This window comes from Herpailurus yagouaroundi, unplaced genomic scaffold, assembly GCF_014898765.1.
Source record: "Herpailurus yagouaroundi ecotype Mexico unplaced genomic scaffold, PumYag 198, whole genome shotgun sequence".
NCBI classification, from domain to species: domain Eukaryota; kingdom Metazoa; phylum Chordata; class Mammalia; order Carnivora; family Felidae; genus Herpailurus; species Herpailurus yagouaroundi.
Window position 1 is genome coordinate 10,912,851 of NW_024412429.1, and position 19,488 is coordinate 10,932,338.

Consider the following 19,488-nt stretch of genomic DNA (forward strand, 5'->3'; position numbering starts at 1 on the left):
CCACACCAGGAGCCAAGGCGTGCCCCCTGGACGAGTGGTGTGCTGGAGCCTGGAGGCAGACAGAACAATGTGGAAAGGCAAGAGCTGTGGGCCGGATGCCTCTTCCAGGAGCGGTGAGGGGAAGCTCACTGGGAAGCCAGGAAAGAGACTGGGCGAGAAGGGTGGGCGCGGCCGTGAACCACCTCTCTCTGCCCACAGCAGGCCGCGTGGGCTTCCACTCTCAGGAGCCAGGGAGCCGACGGACGGCTCCGAGATGCTTCTAATGTCACCAGAGAAGGAAAAGGAATGCAGAGGAATGCCGAGAAAGAAATGTTAAACACTTTAAAGGAAAACAATCATGTTTTCAAGTGTTTAGGAACGAAGAATGCCTTAAGAACACGGTTACAATTATAGGTAACGCTTCAGAATAAATCTGTAAAACATTTTATAAAGAGCTATGTATTTTAGTGTTACATAAAATTGAACACACAAAGGAACAACAGCAAGGACCTCAATAACTACAGTCCAGGTTAAACGGTGACATGTTTTCCAGACTGCAGCCACCCTGCTCATTTCAGTTATATGTAACAATCACTGAATGGGTAAGTGAGCTGAAATATATACACCTCACCCTTAAAATAGCACAGCAGTGAATAAAGACTAATTATGAGGAACACTTGGCTTTAACGGATTATGTTCTTTATATACCCCACCCCCAAACCGTTGGTGACGACTCCTGAGACGTGCAGTTATAAAGGGGGAAGGATCAGCTTGTTACACGCAGGAAGAGGGATATGGGTTTATGGGCTTGTGTTTTACAAATATCAACGTCAGGTATGAAACTCTAAGGTATGAATGACCCATGTGCTTTGAAAGCAAATTGACAAACTAACAAGATCTGTAAATATGTAAGATTTAGAGTTTTTCTACTGATACCAGTTTTTATTGCTGAAAGCATGTCATAAATCTTTATAACAGAAAAGCAATCAACACCACCTTTTTGCGTCTCTTGTGGTGAAAAACTACTGTTTATCTTAGAAGTGTAATGCTTAGCACGTAGAAATTCTGAAAATAAAACTTAAAAACAAAAAGGCATGAACCCTCAGGAGACATTTATTTCTTCAGCATACAGCAATGAAATACTTTAAAACAGTAAGACCTAGAGGAACCGCAAATAAATTAGCAACTTAAAAAAAAAAAAACCAGAAACACACAAATTGTACTGAGTCTACATGGAATAGAGGGAAGTTTTACTTCTACAACAGTACTAAAACTTAGTTATTTTGACATTTCCCTATTCACATGAACCATATGAACATACATGCTTGTTCTAATCCTTCACTGGATTTTTAAAAAATTTTTATTTTGAAATGACTTTAGACTTATACAAAGCGGCAAAGAGTACTTAGTGAGTGTTCTCACGCACCCTTCACCCAGGCTCCCTCAAGTTCACGTTTTATGTAACCGTGGCACATTTATCCTTCAATTTGTGTTTGGTGTTTTCCCGGGACTACGCTGAGGTTACAGATTTGGGGAAAGAATAGCACAGACGTGGAGGGTCCTTTACAAGGCATCGTATCGGGGTGTGATAGAAACACGACTTAGGAGAGCTGATGGTACTGTCATCACATGGTTAAGGTGGTGTCTCCCAGGTTTCTCCACAGTCAAGTGACTTTTTCCCTTTCTGTATCCCATTCATGAGAAGGGGGTCACTAAGTCCAGCCCACACCCAAAGGAGGGAAATTATGCTCCACTTCCTGGATGAGCATCAAAGAATTTGTGGGTGTAGGTTAAAAGCAAACAGAGTAAGTAAATATTGGGGGGGGATATATTTGAAGCAATGCAAGTATATGGTTTCTCCTTTAGTTTTGCCCACAATTTTAGTTGGCATTTATCAGTGGGCCTTGCCTGCAGCACAACTCTGGTGCCCTAATGTTGCTTTTCTATTTCCTTTGTTCCTTCTACATTTATTATTTGGAATTCTTATGTAAGGAAAGGCTGCCCTGTCTCCATTAATTTTTACATGGTCAAGAAGTTAATTCTCTTATGTGTCTTTTGGTGTAGCCAAAGTTCCTTTATAAGATGATCGGTTGATACTCTTAACAACAATAAATGAAGTAATACTTCCAACGGAGGTTTCATAATTTAAGAACACTGGAGAGAGAAAATATGCACTTTATGCTTTTCCAGACATGGCTAGTGGGAGTATAAATTAGTATGATCACTTTGGGCAAAAATCTGTAATCACACTGTAAAGCTGAAGGTGCGTTTTATCTTACGACCCAGGAAGTCCATGCCTAAGTGTGCTCTCTGGCACAGGTACATAAGGAGACACATCCAGGCACCGAAAAACTGTTTCAGGACCCTAACAACAAAAGTTGGAGACAGTCTAATTTTCCAGCAATATAAAATAGAGATGTATTCAGAAAATGGGACACTCTACAGCGGTGAAACTGAATAAGCTACAGTTAAAAATATTCGTATGACTCTCACAAAACAATGTCGATAGAAAACAACCCCCAAACCCAAAGCAGTGACACATCATCAATATAGGAGAGGAGGCAACAGAGAAGTGACCCATCAGCACTGTAGTGGAAATGCACAAAGTCCGGGACAGCAGTGCAATGCGCAGACCGGAGGAGCCCATGAGAACTGGCCATTGGCACTGCTGGGTCAGCAGGGAAACGGGGAGAAAAGAGACAGGGAAGAATCATGTCATGGTCCTCCCTCCCCTCACGACAGCCGACACGCGACACCACGGATGGCACCTAAAGCCTGAGCAGCCTGGTCTAGCCTGAAACGAACCTCCGCACGGCTCGCGCGGGGAGGCCCTACTTCCCTCCAAGAGCCATCCGCTCACATCTCGGTGAGCCGCTCTGTGCCACCGACGCCAGAACGTGCGAGCTGCACAGCGGCTTCCCCGGTGACGCCACGCCGCGTCTGTCTACCACACCGGCTTCTGAGGCTGGGTTTCAATCAGAGGTCAGCATGTTCCACGGTGGAAGCTCTAGGAGTAAGACCACATAGATTCACACCCTGGCTTTGCCGCTTATTACGTGACCGGGCGACATATTTAACCTTTCTGCGCTTTGCCTCGCTCATCTGGAAACTGGGGGGAAATGTCAGTACCTGCCGAAGACAGTTGCTGCGAGAATTAAATGAGAAATAGTAAGTTGAAAGGATGGGTGCGGTACAATCTGAGTTAGGTGTGAGCTGTAATGATCGTGAACCAGAGGGACAGGCCGTGGGATAGAGAGCCCGAGCTGTGTGTAAGGGGTAAGTGCGAGGGAGCAGGGAGGTGGCGGGGAAGGGCTGAAAGGGTGAAGAAGAGGAGGGAGGGCAGTCGTCCCCCACTTTCCCGATCGCAGTGGGTAGTGACAAAGGCCCTACAGGTCCTACAACCACATCCACTAAGAGGTGGGAACTGGGTTTGAAAACAAACCCAAAGAGGAGCAGCCAAAAGAGAAGGGAAATTCTGCACGGAGGAGGTAGTCCTTTCATTCTGCAGGTGGCCCTGCTGGGTCACTCATTCATAAGCGCTTTAATGAGTAGGACAGGGCACTCTCTTTACCACGCTTCTGTCAATAACAAAATGTTAGCATGGAGAGACCGCCGTGCCGCAGTAGAAAAGCGCTGGTTGTAAGAGGCTTCTGAAGCTGGGTGGCGTGAAGGATGGGTTGTGGGCAAGGCAACCTAATCCTCTGTTTACCTGTAAAGTGGGGATCATCATGTTTATTTTGCCAATGGATCAATGTAACGAACAGAGCAAACGAGAAGGAACTGTGAAGGGCATCACGTTCAAAAGAGAAGATGATTTCCTGGTACTAAGTTATGTATTAGACACAGCACTCAAATTACTCATGTTCTGAAGGAGAAGTTAAAAACAGAATTAACGTGGGGCTCGGTGGCTCGGTTGGTTAAGAATCGGACTTCGGCTCAGGTCATGATCTCACGGTTCGTGAGTTTGGGCCCTGCGTCGGGCTCTGTGCTGACAGCTCGGAGCCTGGAGCCTGCTTCAGATTCTGTGTCTCCCTCTCTCTCTCCGCCCCTACCCCACTCATGCAGTCTCTCTCTCAAAAATAAACATTAAACAAATTTTTTAAAAAATAGAGTTAACTTGGGGCGCCTGGGTGGCGCAGTCGGTTAATCGTCCGACTTCAGCCAGGTCACGATCTCGCGGTCCCTGAGTTCGAGCCCCGCGTCGGGCTCTGGGCTGATGGCTCAGAGCCTGGAGCCTGTTTCCAGTTCTGTGTCTCCCTCTCTCTCTGCCCCTCCCCCGTTCACGGTCTGTCTCTCTCTGTCCCAAAGGTAAATAAACGTTGAAAAAAAAAATTTAATAAAAAAAAAAAATAGAATTAACGATGCAATAAATACTAAGGCCACAGCAGCTTAAATTCCAATTTCTTTCTTTGAATGACTATCTCCTCTTCTAACAATAATCAAAAATATCTACAAACAAGTTATTTCATTTCTTCAGTATTTAAAGACAGATTAAAATTATCTCATTAAAAATAGAAAGAAATAGTTTAATGGCTTCAATATAAAAGAAAGCTGAAATTTTTATATTTTCACAGAAATTATTTTTAAGACTTCTGAGTTCTTTAGGAAAAAAGTGGAGAATCCAGAAAATTTTTTACATGATTAGCCTGACTACATTACAGATGGAAATGTTTTGTGAAGACTATTTTTATATTTTAAAATGAAATATGACACATTCAGTACATCCCCCAAAAGTCAAACTTAAAAACATGAGTTTTTCTTATTTTACGTTATCTAAGATTCACTTAGATAAGAGGTTTCCAAAATGAGTCATTTTCTGTCTATGTAGGGGGCAGCCAGTCACTTAACACCTCAAGGGCTAGCACTCAAGTGCAATTTTACATAGTAATTTTTCCTAAGAGCATATAACCATTTTATAACTTAAAAAACTCCTTCTCAAGAAGAGGTGGTCATAAACCTGTTCAGGGTTTCAGACAGAAACCTGTAAATACCAATAATGATGAGGGTGATGAGGGTTATTATAATGATAATAGTAATAATAATAATATCATCATCAGTAAGGGCCCAAATTAGGTCTGGAAGGCTAGCATGTTTCACACTCAAACACACTACCTGTCAACAGAGCCACTGATGTGCCGTGCAATGGTGTTACTGAGCCTCACACTTACAAGTAATTACCTTGTCATCTGGAACACATTTCAGGGCCCACTAGGAGAATGAAGAGTTTCTCTGATGGGCACTGTAGTCCGCTATAAGCAGTCTCAAAGACAACATAAACAAATTCAGATATAGGATTCTGAATGGTGAAAGGATAAAATTCACACTCCCTTTGCCTTCTAAAACCTCTGAACAGAGAAGGGACCTCAGTAAGCAGACTTGCAAGCCTATCACATTGCCTAATTCTTCTTTTATCCCAGTAAATTATAAGTTTTGAAATAAAATTGGACTTAAAACTCCAGTCATCAATCTGTAAATCCCTAGCAAGGGTCAGAAAGTCTTCTTCTGCATCATATTCCTCTCCTCTAATGAAACTTGCTTTTTAAAAGCATCCATTAGATGTTAGCTGTTTTTTTTTTTTTTTTTAAACCTTTGTATTGTAGCAAACAGTGATCTTTTCGGATGCAGGCCATGGTGGTTACAAAGAATCTGGGCTCTAGAACCACACAGCTGACCCCAACCCAGCTCCTCTTTTGCAAATTCCAAGGACGTGGGCAATGACAGAGCCCCACAAGCCTCCACCCCTCATCTGTACTTAGTAGGGGACAGTAAAAGTAATGACCTCACAGTATTGATGAGAGAGTTAAATGAGTTGCTGTACATAAAGTACCACAGCACCAAGCATGGCACCAGGTAAAGTGCTCACTAAATATTTACTGGAACGTGGGTTTACAGTAATAATGGAGAGGTAAAAATCACGAATTCTGGAGTAAGAGCAGTTTGAAATCAAGTCCGGGATCTGTAATTTCTTCACCCAATCTTGGGCAAGTTACTTAACCTCACTGAGCCTCAGATTCACCATCCAAAACATAGGGAAACTATCACTTATGCTATATAGTGAGGATTAGATATAATTATGAACAAGAACTATTAAGCATGTGCTCAATAAACAGTTGCTTTGTATATAAATGCCTACATACACATATAAACATACACGCATTTCAGACACACGGTTTGTTTGTTAACACTCTTTGTAATCGAAATTACATTTTGAATACAGCATAAAGAATTTGCAAATGACTTCTAGAATATCATCTCACTTATAAAATAGGATGAGTAAATAGTGGCATGAATGCATCCTTCCATTCTCTAACAAATATTTACCAGATAATTATGTGTCAGGCAAATAGTTATGTTAACAATCAATATTCTATTAAGTAAATAGCTTTTGGCACTTTAAAATGCAGTGTTACCAATGACAAACACTGCACAACAAAGAGGGAATGGAAAAGGTAATCAGCCCCAGCCGTAAAAAGCCTCGGTTCAAATCTTACTTCTATCACTTCCTAGTGGTATAAACCAGGCAAGTGAATTAACATCTCTGCGCTACAGTTTCTTCACCTATAAAGTGGATCTCTGTCCCAAAGATGTGGAGAGAATTTAGCTTAACAGAGAATCTATTTAATAAATATTAGCCACCACGATCTTTATTATAACACACAGTGTAGAAATACATTTAAAACAAAGAATAACAACAAAGATAGAAAGCTAGATGTTAAAGTGGCAAAAAAGTGAGAAGCCACCTAAATGTCAACTTAGTAGTGGGTTATTTAAATATACAATAATTATTTGGGGCACCTGGGTGGCTCAGTTGGTTGAGGGTCTGACTCTTGATTTTGGCTCAGGTCATGATCCCGGGGTTGTGACATCGAACCCTGCATCCAGCTCTGTGCGGGGCATGGAGCTGACGTACGATGCCTTGTCCCTGTGTCCCTGTCTGTCTGTCTGTCTCTCTCTCTTTCCGCTCTGCCTCTGCTCCCCACCGTGTGTGTGTTCTCTCTTTCAAATGTAAAAATATGTAATATTTATTCAAAATATACATTAAAAATGTAATTTTTATTGAAAAGCTTGAGTGAAAATCAGGTTAACAGCAGAAAACATGACCTAGTTGATGTAAAATATATAAAATATTATATGAATATATATGCATTTATACGTACATATAAAATATACCTGTGCCTTTTTTAACGCCTAAGAGGTATTAAAATGTTAACAGTGGTTATTTTAAGGGATTAGATTTGAGAGAATTTTTTATTTCTTCTTTGTACTTGAGCAGGCATAATTTTACTTTTTTTTAAAGTTTATTTTTGACAGAGAGAGAGAGTACACACGTGAGCACATGAGGGGGGGAGGGGCAGAGAGAAAAGGAGAGAGAATCCCAAGCAGGCTCCATGCTGTCCTGCAGAGCCAGATGCGGGGCTTGAACTCAAGAACCATGAGATCATGACCTGAGCTGAAACCAAGACTCAGGCACTTAACTGACTGAGACACCCAGGTGTCCTCAGATAGCATTTTAATAAGTGCTGGAGCTTCTTTGCAAAAGTAACAAAACAAAAGGGGACCCTGGAGATTTGAACAGTCTTTAACACATAGCCATAGTGCAATTTCACGAACAGAGTATTAATTTGTACCCACTCTAAGGCAAACGACAAATGACTTTAAAAAATATCCGTTAAGGGGCGCCTGGGTGGCTCAGTTGGTTAAAGGTCCAACTTCGGCTGAGGTCATGATCTCACGGTTCATGGGTTCAAGCCCCATGTCGGACTCTGTGCTGACAGCTCGCAGAGCCTGGAGCCTGCTTCAGCTTCTGTGTCTCCCTCTCTCTCTGCCCCTCCCCCATTTGCGCTCTCTCACTCTCTCTTTCTCAAAAATAAACATGAAAAAAGAATTTTTGAAAAAAAAAAAAAGCCCATTCAAAAAACGGGTAGCAGTTGAATCATAGTAGCATGAAATCATATTAGTATTTTCAGAATAGGTGTGAAAACAATGCAAACGTATATGGTAAGAAAATAAAAGACAAAGACGGACAAATAAGTTATGCTCATATGCACAGTTTTCACATTTTACCAGGCTTCGATTTTTTTTAAGTTTAATTATTTATTTTGAGAAAGAGAGCATGTGCGCAAGGCAGGGGGAGGGGCAGAGAGAGAGAGAGAGAGAGAGAATCCCAAGTGCACAGAGAAAGCGTGGGGTCTTATGTGGGGCTCCATCTCACGAACCGTGAGATCATGACCTGACCCAAAATCAAGAGTCAGACGGCTTAAGCGACTGAGCCCCCCATGCACCTCCAGGCTAAGATTTTTAATACAATTTTCCTCACGGTTTCCATTAGCAAGTCTGTTTGTACATGAGTAAGATGGCTGAGGAAAACTAAAAATCAGATAAGAGGTAAGTAGAATGAAGCAAAACTCTCCATACTGATTTCAATAGCGTGGCCTGGCCTAACAACCCACTCCCTCAAAGGGATCAACACAGCAAATGCAGACACTGGTACTTCTAGTTAAATGGGTCCTCCACAGCTTATTGCCCCCAAAAGTGCCATCTTGAACCTGCAGATTCTCGGAAGAAATAGAAGTCATGTGTCTATCAATACTTTAAATAGAATATGAATAGCTATTTTGTCATTGTTGGCAACACCGAAGAAAACAGGGCCAATTATTAGAAATACTGAATAATACTGCTTCAGGTTTTGTGTATCTCCTATGGTCTAAATAACTCCATACAGAAAACTCCTGTCAAGGATCTCATTTTAAGAGGTACAAGTTCAACATTATCGATTTTCTTTACTTGCAAAGAAAATTACAATTTTTAACACAATTCTCTCTGTGAATTGATGCTTTTAAATTTCCTATTTCACTTGGAAATTGTAGAAGAAAGCAAACAAGCTGGAATAAACGGGTTCTTAAAGTACCCAAAAGGAGTAGAAATAATAAGCAGAGTATTATAAAATCATAACCTGAGGTATATTTGTTCTACTGAGTTCACTTTAACTCTGAGAGCGAGTAGCCACATGAGATTGGTAGGAGCGCCATAACAGTCCGTCAGTGTGGAGCATGTGATGTGACGTCCCATGATTTGTCCTTGTACAGAACAGACCTGTCTCTTCTTGCCTTCCAGGACCCTGTCCTCTTCCGAATTTTCCTTAGCACTTAAGCAGGTATGACATTGTATTACAGAAAAAGGGGATTTGGGCTCTGAGAATAAAAGCTATATATATATATATATATATATGCATATATATATTTTCTTTTTAAAGCCGTGTATATAAAAACTGGTGAAGACTACTGATGAATTAAATAAAAGAGGAATGAAGGAAAATGCACAACTCCAACAAGCCCAGCAATCTGTTATGAGCTGAATGAGTGCCAGTTTGTGGGCCTCGGGGCTCGGTAGGATTTCTCTGTATAGTGCCAAACTCCAACAATATTGTTATGGTTAGAGAGGAATTTCTCACAAGAGCTAACAAAGGCAGAAGGTCATAAATAAACCCAGCAGGACTGCCTTGTCAGTTCTCATTATTAGCGCTGCAGGCACTTGCTTTTCTGTGGGCTTCTTACAGGTTCATTTAAGTGTAAGAGTTCTTCCTTGAAAATTCACAAATTCATAAATAAAATGGTTCTTAATCTAGCAAACGAAAATAACTGAGAAGTAAGTAAGAAAATCCGCAAGCAGGTAAATAAATAAAGGACCGAGTCACGGTGAACGGCAGAGCTCAGCCTGCATTTCCGAGAGCTGGGGTACCTCGACTCCTGGCCTCAGCACCCCAGCAGTGACCGACAGGATGCTCTGCCTTCCCACCACAAAAACAGTCTGCAGGATGCTATCTGGGCAGGAAATGAAGCTCAGCCCCTAAACTGATGCTGACATGTGTTATAAACTGAGGAAAGCACAGCTGTGTGATCATTACTGCAATTATGAAGTGACATTTAGTGTTAACTTTATTTTGCTGAAGTTTGTACCTAGTAACAAAAAAAGGAGGGGCGAGTCTATTAATGATAGGAAGGGATGCTGATTTTTTGCAATTAAAACAAAACAAAACAAAACAGGAGCATACTGCTTGGTCTTTAAAGAGGTAGACGTTACCTTTTACACGAACCAAACCTACGTCTTTGAGCTCTCAGCAATTCCTCGTGACAGAATAGGAGATTTAGTTCTGTAATATTTAAAAACTAAGATGCAATCATCAATTCTTTCCCAATTTTTGTCCTTGTAATCCAAGAAGATCAGAGAACAACAAACTTCCAATTATCCCAACACAGATATTAATTCAAAGGAGAAATGAGCTGATAAATTTGATTCCATTTACTAGTAACTCAACACGAAAATATCTTCTTCCTCAACAAGAAAAATATATTTTATAGTGTCATCTACTTTCTATTAAAAAAGAGAGACAAAATTAGTAATACAGCTCATTATTCTTAAAAACAGACGAGAAACCGTTTCATCAGAAAACAAAATAAAAATCCTCAGTAGCACTACACAGAGCTAACCGAATTCTAACATTTTGCCATACTTCCTTCCAGTCTTTCCTATCGAGTACAGCAAGGTAAGCTTGATATGCACGCAGTAACAACTGAGGTACCTACTGACCTACTTGGCATCCTCTGTCAAGAAAGTGAACATTTTGTCTCACAGATGATTCTCAGTTTTATAATTTGTGCGTCTTTTTTTTTTTTTTTCAACGTTTATTTATTTTTGGGACAGAGAGAGACAGAGCATGAACAGCGGAGGGGCAGAGAGAGAGGGAGACACAGAATCGGAAACAGGCTCCAGGTTCTGAGCCATCAGCCCAGAGCCTGACACGGGGCTCGAACTCATGGACCGCGAGATCGTGACCTGGCTGAAGTCGGACGCTTAACCGACTGCGCCACCCAGGCGCCCCTATTTGTGCGTCTTTTTAATGTAAGTGTAAAGTTGAAAAATTAACCTGAGGGTTCCACATCATCTCCTTTAAGAGAACGATTAAAGTCAGCAAGAGAACAATGTTGCTCTCATAGGCCAGGATGCTGGAATACCGTTTTGTGTGGTTACTTGGTCACGGAAGCTGGGCTATTAAGTGCTGATGGGTTACAAAGAAAGGTATGTTTGCAGAATTACTTTTCACTGGCTTGCATCCTCTCATTACCCACCACTCACGATTATGAGTGTCAAGCTGATGTTGAATTCTTCCCAGAGAAAATTCTCCATGTTTGCTTTAGATACTGGCAATTGGTCTATATGCTCAGCATTCAAACAGGATTGCCCTTGAATAACCTAACATTACTGGTACAAGGAACATGACTAAAGGCTGAAAAGAAGGGAGTCTTAATGTCCAAGAATGGTAAGAGACCCAGACAGGCCTCCTTTTACATTGCTGGGGAAAAGTAGGTTTTTCTAGAGAACATATCTGAAACGGTAAGTAAGTGCATGGACTGTAGCCTATACAAGAAATCCATGGAGTTAAATCTCCATGCAGTTAAATATGCAAACGCCATATCACAGTTTTTTGGCTAGCAGCTTTATAATTAGGCAGTCCAAGGTTGACAATGTTAGGCCATAAATATCCTCAGGAACTTACTACTGAATATTCTGTCAACAGAAATAATTAATGAACACAAGGTTCCTAACCCTGATATACGTAGATCATGAGTAACATATCAAAAATAAAATGTTTAGACTATTTTTAGTCTCTGACAGCAAATCCACGCTAGCAGTAACCAAACTATACTTCATCAATTCTTAGAGTTGTTTAGCAGATGTTAATGGGGCTCACACACAGTATTTCAGGTAGAAACATGCTAGAAGTATTAAAACACAGGGAGAGCAATAAAATAAGTCATTGAGATGTAATGTACAACACGGTGACTACATTATATACTATGGTCAATAGTGCTGTACTATATATTTCAAAGTTGCTAAGAGAGTAAATCTAAAGTTTTTGGTACAAGAAATATAATTTTGTAACAATGTACACTGATGGATATTAGATTTATTGTGATCATTTCAAAATATGTAAAAATATTGAATTATTATGCTATATACCTGAAACGAATATGTTATAAATCAATTATATCTAAATATGGCCGTATTTTTGTTTATGTATGTATGTGCATATACGTGTGTGTGTGTGTGTGTGTGTGTGTGTGTGTGTGTGTGTGTGTGTGTAACAACATGGGGAAAGTAAAGTTTGACTCCCTCGGGAGAGAAGCACTTAGGGGAACTGTTAGGAATCATACAGAGTTTTCAGAACTAAAACAAAAGCCACATAAACACTTACTCCAGTCCTTTGTTTTTAGAATGTGAAACTGAGGTCCAAAGAGAGGCTAAATTATTTACATCAAAACTATGCCCAGGTTCTACAGACAAAGACTACATTAGCATGCAGTTTTCTAGGTATGTTTATCAACGACATTACCACTGATATTGACAGGCTAGCCCAAGAAGCTGAAAGGACAGAGAGAGAATGAGTAAATGAGAGAGAGAAAGAGAAGAGGGAGGAAGAAGGGGAGCGGAAGGGAGGTGGGAGGAAGAGAGGGAGAGGAAGAGGTGGGGAGTAGAAGCAGGGGTGGGGGGTGGGGGGTGGGGGGGTGGGGGGGTGGTGGTGGTGGTGGGGAGAGGGACAGAGAGGGAATGTGCGCATGCTCGTGCACTGGTCACGAGAGCACCCTATACCTACTTAAGCACATTTTCTAACAGTTACTATTTCACGCTGTAGGTACATGACTCTCTCAAAGTCTCATTTCATTTAGTAAATAAGAATATGACTTTGTAAGGGATAAAAGGAAGAACGCTCAAAAACCACGTGGCTGAGACATCCCAGTTTGTGTAATTGCAGGATACAGCTGAACAGATCTTTTGGTGATTTAAAGCAGACCTTTTATTTTCTAATTTCTAGCCTTTGCTGTGTCTCACACAATGTGTTCTCTAGTTCTATTTCCTGAACTTATAAACGTGTTCACGCCATCTCCTCGTGGGTGAGTCACAACAGCTGTCATGCACAGGCCCATAAACAAGAGACCCTAACGTGGCACACCAGAGGACAGCCGACTCCCACAGCCACAGACGGAATCCACATCCGCTTACCTTGTGACCCGATCTGGGCAGAACGCCCACCTCCAACACAGCAAAGGAATTCATGATTAGATTCAGAGGGAATCCAAACAGCAAACAAGGTAAATGTATTTTACCACTTAAACTGATAAAGCGTCGGATTTTTTCATTCTGTCTGATGACGACCCACAGGAGTCACAAGAGGGAAATATAAGAGAAGCAAATTGTGAAGACAGACTGTTTTGTGAAATCATAACCCATGAAATATACCATCTGTGACCTAGCCCAGTTCTCAACCTGCAATGGCTCCCTCGTGCAATCTGATATGATAAATAGTTTATTTCATAGAGTTCTGAGTTCTGAAGTATCTGTAATTGTTTTAGGTCTTAAACATATGGGATACAGCCCAACCTGAATTTAAATTCCGGTGAACAGAGGAATTAACTGTACCTATGGAAGAGCTGGTCGTGTGGAATACACAATGGTCCAGAGCAGGACACAAAGGCAGGAAGGAAAAGCTTCGGAATAAGGAGAGACAAAGAAAATGGGAGACAGTAAGACAAGACAGAAGAATATGAGCGCCATATAATATGCACAAGTTAAAACGGTTTCTGATGAACGAAAGGATCAATGACTGCACGCGGGCGATGCAGCAAGGAAAGCAGACGGAACTTTTGGCAGATGTGACAAATATCATTCAAGATTTTAACCTTTCACTCCTAAGCTAAATAGTGTGGAGAATTCTACACCTGTATTTAGGCCAGCAAGCACCTTTGTAAGAAGCAGAAGAAAAGTGGCCTTCTGGGTAGACACAGCCCCACAGAACCACGGTGCTTTTCTGTAGAAAACGGCACCCTTTCTTGGCCAAGGGCACCTTACGCAGAGTTTCAACCCCATCTGTTCCTGCCAGCAGGGAGTATGAGCTGCACGGTCATAGTGACCCCCTCCTGGCACCACGGAGGGCCACTATTTACCTAGGAAACGGGGAGCTGGTGACAGCCAGGATTAGAAGCGTGGCCTTTGTGGTCTGAACTTCGTTCACTCCTTTCTTCTGCTAATTACTAGCCGCTCAGCCTCAGACACATTACTTAAGACTCTCTGGGGCCTGAATTTCTCCACTGACACACTGGTACAGGTATTGTTAAACTGATGTTTATTTTGATATAGAAGAAAGCCCTGGGAATAGTGCTTGGCAAATAGTGAGAGGATACTAGATGACAGCTACTATTATTTTATCTTTTTACTCAAATGATTTTGTCATTTACTCCTGACAGCAGTCTTATTAGGTAGGGTCAACCAACCACATTTTATAAATAAAAAGTATAGGAAAAAGGTTCAGAGGGTGAGGTGGGCAGGCTGATTGATGCCAGTGGTACTCGGAATTTAAAGCCTGGTATATCCACTACTCTGATCCACGTTTTTTCTCCTCCTTGTTTCTATTCCCATGCCAAACAAAGGAAAAGGCAAGAAAAAAGCCAGAGTAAAAGAAATAACGGTACTCTCTCAGTATTTCCAGAAGGTTCACTCTTTTTCTGGAATGAAAATCATTTAACAATCCAAGTGAATCCTCTTCCTCTCCTCGCAAAAAAATTCTTAGTTTGGCTTTGATGAAAACTGAAAATCTTCCCCACTGCAATTAGCTTCCACATCTTCCTCTGGAACAGAAAGTAGCAAAACACCACCACCCCCACCAGTGTTCCGACAAGAGGACTAAATGTGATCTATTCTTTGGACAAAAACATAATCCTGATTCCAGATATAAGGTACCTGTTAAAGACCATGATAACATCATGCAAGCAGCATAGTGTTTTGGCCCAAAAATGTCACTAGAATTAAGAATTCCCTCATTTAAATATCTAATGGAAGATATTTTAAAACTACCATGCATTGGGGCGCCTGGGTGGCTCAGTCAGTTAAGTATCTGACTCCTGATTTTGGCTCAGGTCACGAACTCACAGTTCATGAGATGGAGCCCCGAGTCAGGCTCTGTGCTGACAGCATGGACCCTAATTGGGATTCTCTCTCTCCCTCTCTCTGACCCTCGCCTGCTCGTGCGTGCACACACATATTCTCTCTCTCAAAATAAATTAATTAATTAATTAAAAAAAAAACAACTAACATGCATTATTTGTCAGGACAAATTTAAAATTTTGAGATTACATACCTTCCTCAGAAAATAGTAATTAGGGGCACCTGGGTGGCTCAGTCGGTTGAGTGCCTGACTTTGGCTTAGGTCACAATCCCAGGGTTTGTGAGTTTGAGCCCTGCATCAGGCTCACTGCTGTCAGCTTGGAGCCAAAGCTCTCTGCCCCTCCCCCGCTTGTGTTCTCTTTCTCTCTCTCAAACATAAATCAATCTTAAAAAAAAAAAAAAAAGTAATTACATAAGAAGCACTACTATAAACACAACGGAAAAGAACTGAACTCTAACTTCATTTCTGTAAGTCTTAAAAGGTAACTTCTGAGTAACTGATTCCCAATGCAAAGGAAAAGAACACTCTCTTCTGTGACATTCCTCATTTCTAAAGTTTCTTTTAATAGCTACATGGCGGTGAAAATTGAAGCTGATATAAACTCCTCGAATAAGGTTTGTGTTTTCTCTGCACAAAACTTTTTAACATTTTTAAGAAGATGGTTTCCTGCAGAAAGCCCAGATAAAGAATGGCTTACTGGTAGTACCTACTGACTCTGACATATCACTGACTTTTACTCAGGACAGTGGTTCCCCTTGGTGGGGGTTGAGGAGTGGATGGATGGAGTAATGATGCAAAGACGGCGTGAGAAGGCTTCCAAGGTCCAGGTAGTGCTTTCTGCACTGGGAACTGATGACACAGGTGCGCTTGCTGGAGGAAATGTACTAAGCGGCACACTTACAATTCACGCACTTCCCTTATACTTACGGGACACTTCCACAACACTTATATTGAAGGAAACTGACTTCTACACAATAACCCCACAGTCATTTGTCACGACATGGGAGAAAAAAGGAAATGAAGGAAAACAAACCAGACATCTCTGGGATCCTTACAGCCTTCTGTCATCCTGAGAGATTAGCACTAACACGTGCTCCACTCTTCCTTCAGTAGTCTCCCTGAATATATGACCTGCTTTCAGAAAAGCAAGAGTCCAATTGAAACGGAAGTTCCTATGGGTAGGTAATGGTTTGACCCCTGATCCCGCTACCACAATTGTTCCAATTCTCTAATGATTTCCCTGCAGGGTTCATTTACCAGTTCTGGGTCAAAGACCAACATGCCCGTGAAGCCAAGGGTCGACAAAAGCAGTGCTTGATGTATTTGAAAATAACTGTACCATAAAGGCACATTTCATCAATTAGAGATGGTTTCGGAATTAAAATAAAAGGAAGCATAAACCACAAGCCTGTCATCATTCATTCTGACAAAGTCACAGGCGGACACATACAGAATGATCTACCCCGACCAGAGTACAGAACCAATAATATCCAAAGCCCAAGTAGTACTGGTTTTAGGTACTAATAAGTGGGACAACTTTATTATCTTTAGTCGTATTGTGCTGGAGAGCATTTTCCATTTGTCTCATAGATTCACCTTTAAGTTGTCATTAACCTGAATTTCTTTTAACTTCTATTCCTCAGGACTTTGAATACCATGGTTATGATGGGTTAGATGGGGACTCAGAGAGGTGAACCTTCCCCGAATAGGAGAACCTGATGCTCTAGTGATCTTTGTGCTGAGGCACGACTTTACTCCTCTCACATTTGTAACTAAAACTACTTGCAAATAATGACGTCTTTCTTAGTTTAAACAAAATGCCGCAGTAGAATATAGATTCAAGTTGGTGCGCAAGCTCTATGTGAACTTGAAGGTGGAGTCATTTGTTTAGAATTAAATTCAGTTTCTTAACAAAAGAACAAAAGATATGTAATTCCCTCTACTGTTTATTTGCACGGAAAAGGAGTGAAGGGAGAAGACACCAGAAGAAAAAAAAAAAGGGAAGAGAGGGAGGGAAAGGGAGAGCTCAGGGTGGAAGAGGGGAAGAGCTCAGGGGAGGGGAGAGCAGAAAGACAGAGCTGCTGTGAAAGATGAGGCCTTACAGGCGGGAGGCGGGATGTGGGATTCGGTGATGCCGGTTATGCCCCGGTTATGCCGGGTCCCTCCTCCACATGGCCTTTCACTCAGACTTCGTAGTTAGGAGGCGGGGGCAGCGGGACTCTTCGGGCAAACAGCATCTGAGGAAGCATTTGGAAGCCTTTTCTGTGAATCCAGCCAGCAATGTACATTTCCCACTTGACTAAACTCTGGATTGGGTTACAAGTACTCATGAATGAGAAGGTCTGGAAGAATGAAAATTAAAACAAATAAAAGTCTTCCCTGTGAGCAACGCTATATTCAAAACACAAAAGAAATGCTACGAAGAAAGCGTCCACGTCATTAGAAAAACAGAAGATAGCTTCTCAATGTTTGCTTTTGCTCCCTGGTATTACACATGGACACAGCTAAGCGAGCTTTCTGGAGAAATGGGCTCTAGATTCTCACTGTTTACAAATTCATGGAAAACAATTACTACTGCCCAGTAGGTGTATGTAAAATTACCTTAAAGAGCATGGTCGACTCCTAGGCTAGCAATGCCTGTCTATAATCAGACCAGTTGTACTGATCTATCGCCAGAACAATTCACTCAAACGAGGGGCTGATCGGCGTTAGAAGTAAAGAAAAAGAATCACAGAGGTGCTACAAGACAAAACTAACAACGGCAGAAGGAAAAAATGAACATCTCAGGTGACGGCATAACGCTAACACCTGGAAAAACCAGCATGGGACGCGGGCTGTGGAAACGAAGGGGTCTGGCTATCCCAGCCCAAGACTGCGAAACCTTCAAATCATTGAACTATCCCACATATGCCATACGCACAAAGCGACCTGTTCCTGGGTTGGTCTGCCACCAGGAAGGCCACTGCCTTGTCAATCAGGGTGGTCAGTGAGTCTTTTCCACAGAGACGGTCCATCCATCTCTTGGTATCTTCCTGGCAAAATTGCTGTCCGAACCTCACAGAATAGAGACTCAAACCCTGGACAAGTATAGTCACCCTGTGGTGAATCAGGAAGAACTAAAATTCCCCTTCGTGGTATGTAGGCCATTTGTAAGTTCTTCTTCTTCTTCTTCTTTTTTTTTTTTTTTAATGTTTATTTTTGAGAGAAAGAGAGAGTGCCAGTGGGGGAGGGGCAGAGAGAGAGGGAGGCAGAGGATCGAAAGCGGGCTCTGTGCTGACAGCAGTGAGCCTCACAGGGGGCTTGAACTCATGAGCCATGAGATCACGACCTGAGCCGAAGTCGGACGCTCAACTGACTGAGCCCCCCCCCCCCCCCCCCGGCGTCCCAGCCACTGGGAAGTTCTATAAGGAAGAGATTATTAGGTCTCCCCACTGGCATTAATTTCATACATAAACAACCATTATAAACACAACTGGGAACTCTGGCTTATTAGAGGTACATTTACTAAGAGTTTTACAGTTTATACACATTTTGTTGAGTCACTAATTTCTCGTAAATTAGTATACTGTTCTATCATAGACTCAATTCTCACAGCAATGCAGAATTAAACTCACTTTGTCCAGACGGATCACTAATAAAATAGCACAACCATCTAAAAAAAAAATCTCTCACAGGGAACAAAATGGCCCCGATGAGAAGTATCTTGGCAGGGTGGAAAAAGCACTGGCTTTTTGTTACTGGCCACATGTCCTCTAGTATCAGCTACCTGACCTCTGAGCCTGTCCCTGCATTTGTAAAAGGGAATTATACCACCTGCCTCTTAACGTAATGTTGTTTTAAAAGACAAAGCACAGGAGAAATACTTGGCTAAGTAGATCCCATTCTCCATCCTTACCCAATATTCCATTCTGGAACTGAAGAGAGGATTGAGGGCTCATTCCTGGACTGGGCAATCTTCTGTCCCGGGCCACTTGTTGCGATTGTTAAGGTCCAAAAATATTTTGTGAAGAAAAGGACGAGCCACCATATGAAACACTCTCTATATTCTTTAAACCCCAGAATGAGGATGCTCCAACTGGACCCATTCATCCTCATTCTGAAATGAAGCTTATTTCTTTGAAACATTATCAGATTAGCAGATGCTTTGTATAAAACAACGAACAGGGGCACCTGGGTGGCTCAGTAGGTTAACATCCTACTCTTGATTTCAGCTCGGGTCATCATCTCAAGGCTCCGGAGTTCGAGCCCCACATCCGGCTACTTGGGATTCTCTCCCCACCCCCACGCCCGCCCCTACCTGACTTGCACTCAACTCTCTCTCAAAATAAGTAAATGAACTTTATGTGGTTATGATTTTTTTTTTATTTTTAAAAAATGTTTATTTATTTTTGAGAGAAAGACAGAGCACGAGTGGGTTAGGGGCAGAGAGAGAGGGAGACACAGAATCCAAAGCAGACTCCGGGCTCTGAGCTGTCAACACAGAGCCCGACGCGGCGCTCGAACTCACGAGC

At 41.9% G+C, this 19,488-nt stretch overlaps 1 protein-coding gene across 10 annotated transcripts in view; it reads right to left on the reverse strand.

The window, feature by feature from the left end:
• The window catches only part of ARID1B (AT-rich interaction domain 1B), a 457,423-nt gene that overhangs the window by 138,127 nt on the left and 299,808 nt on the right, over positions 1-19,488 (reverse strand). The window lies entirely within an intron of this gene.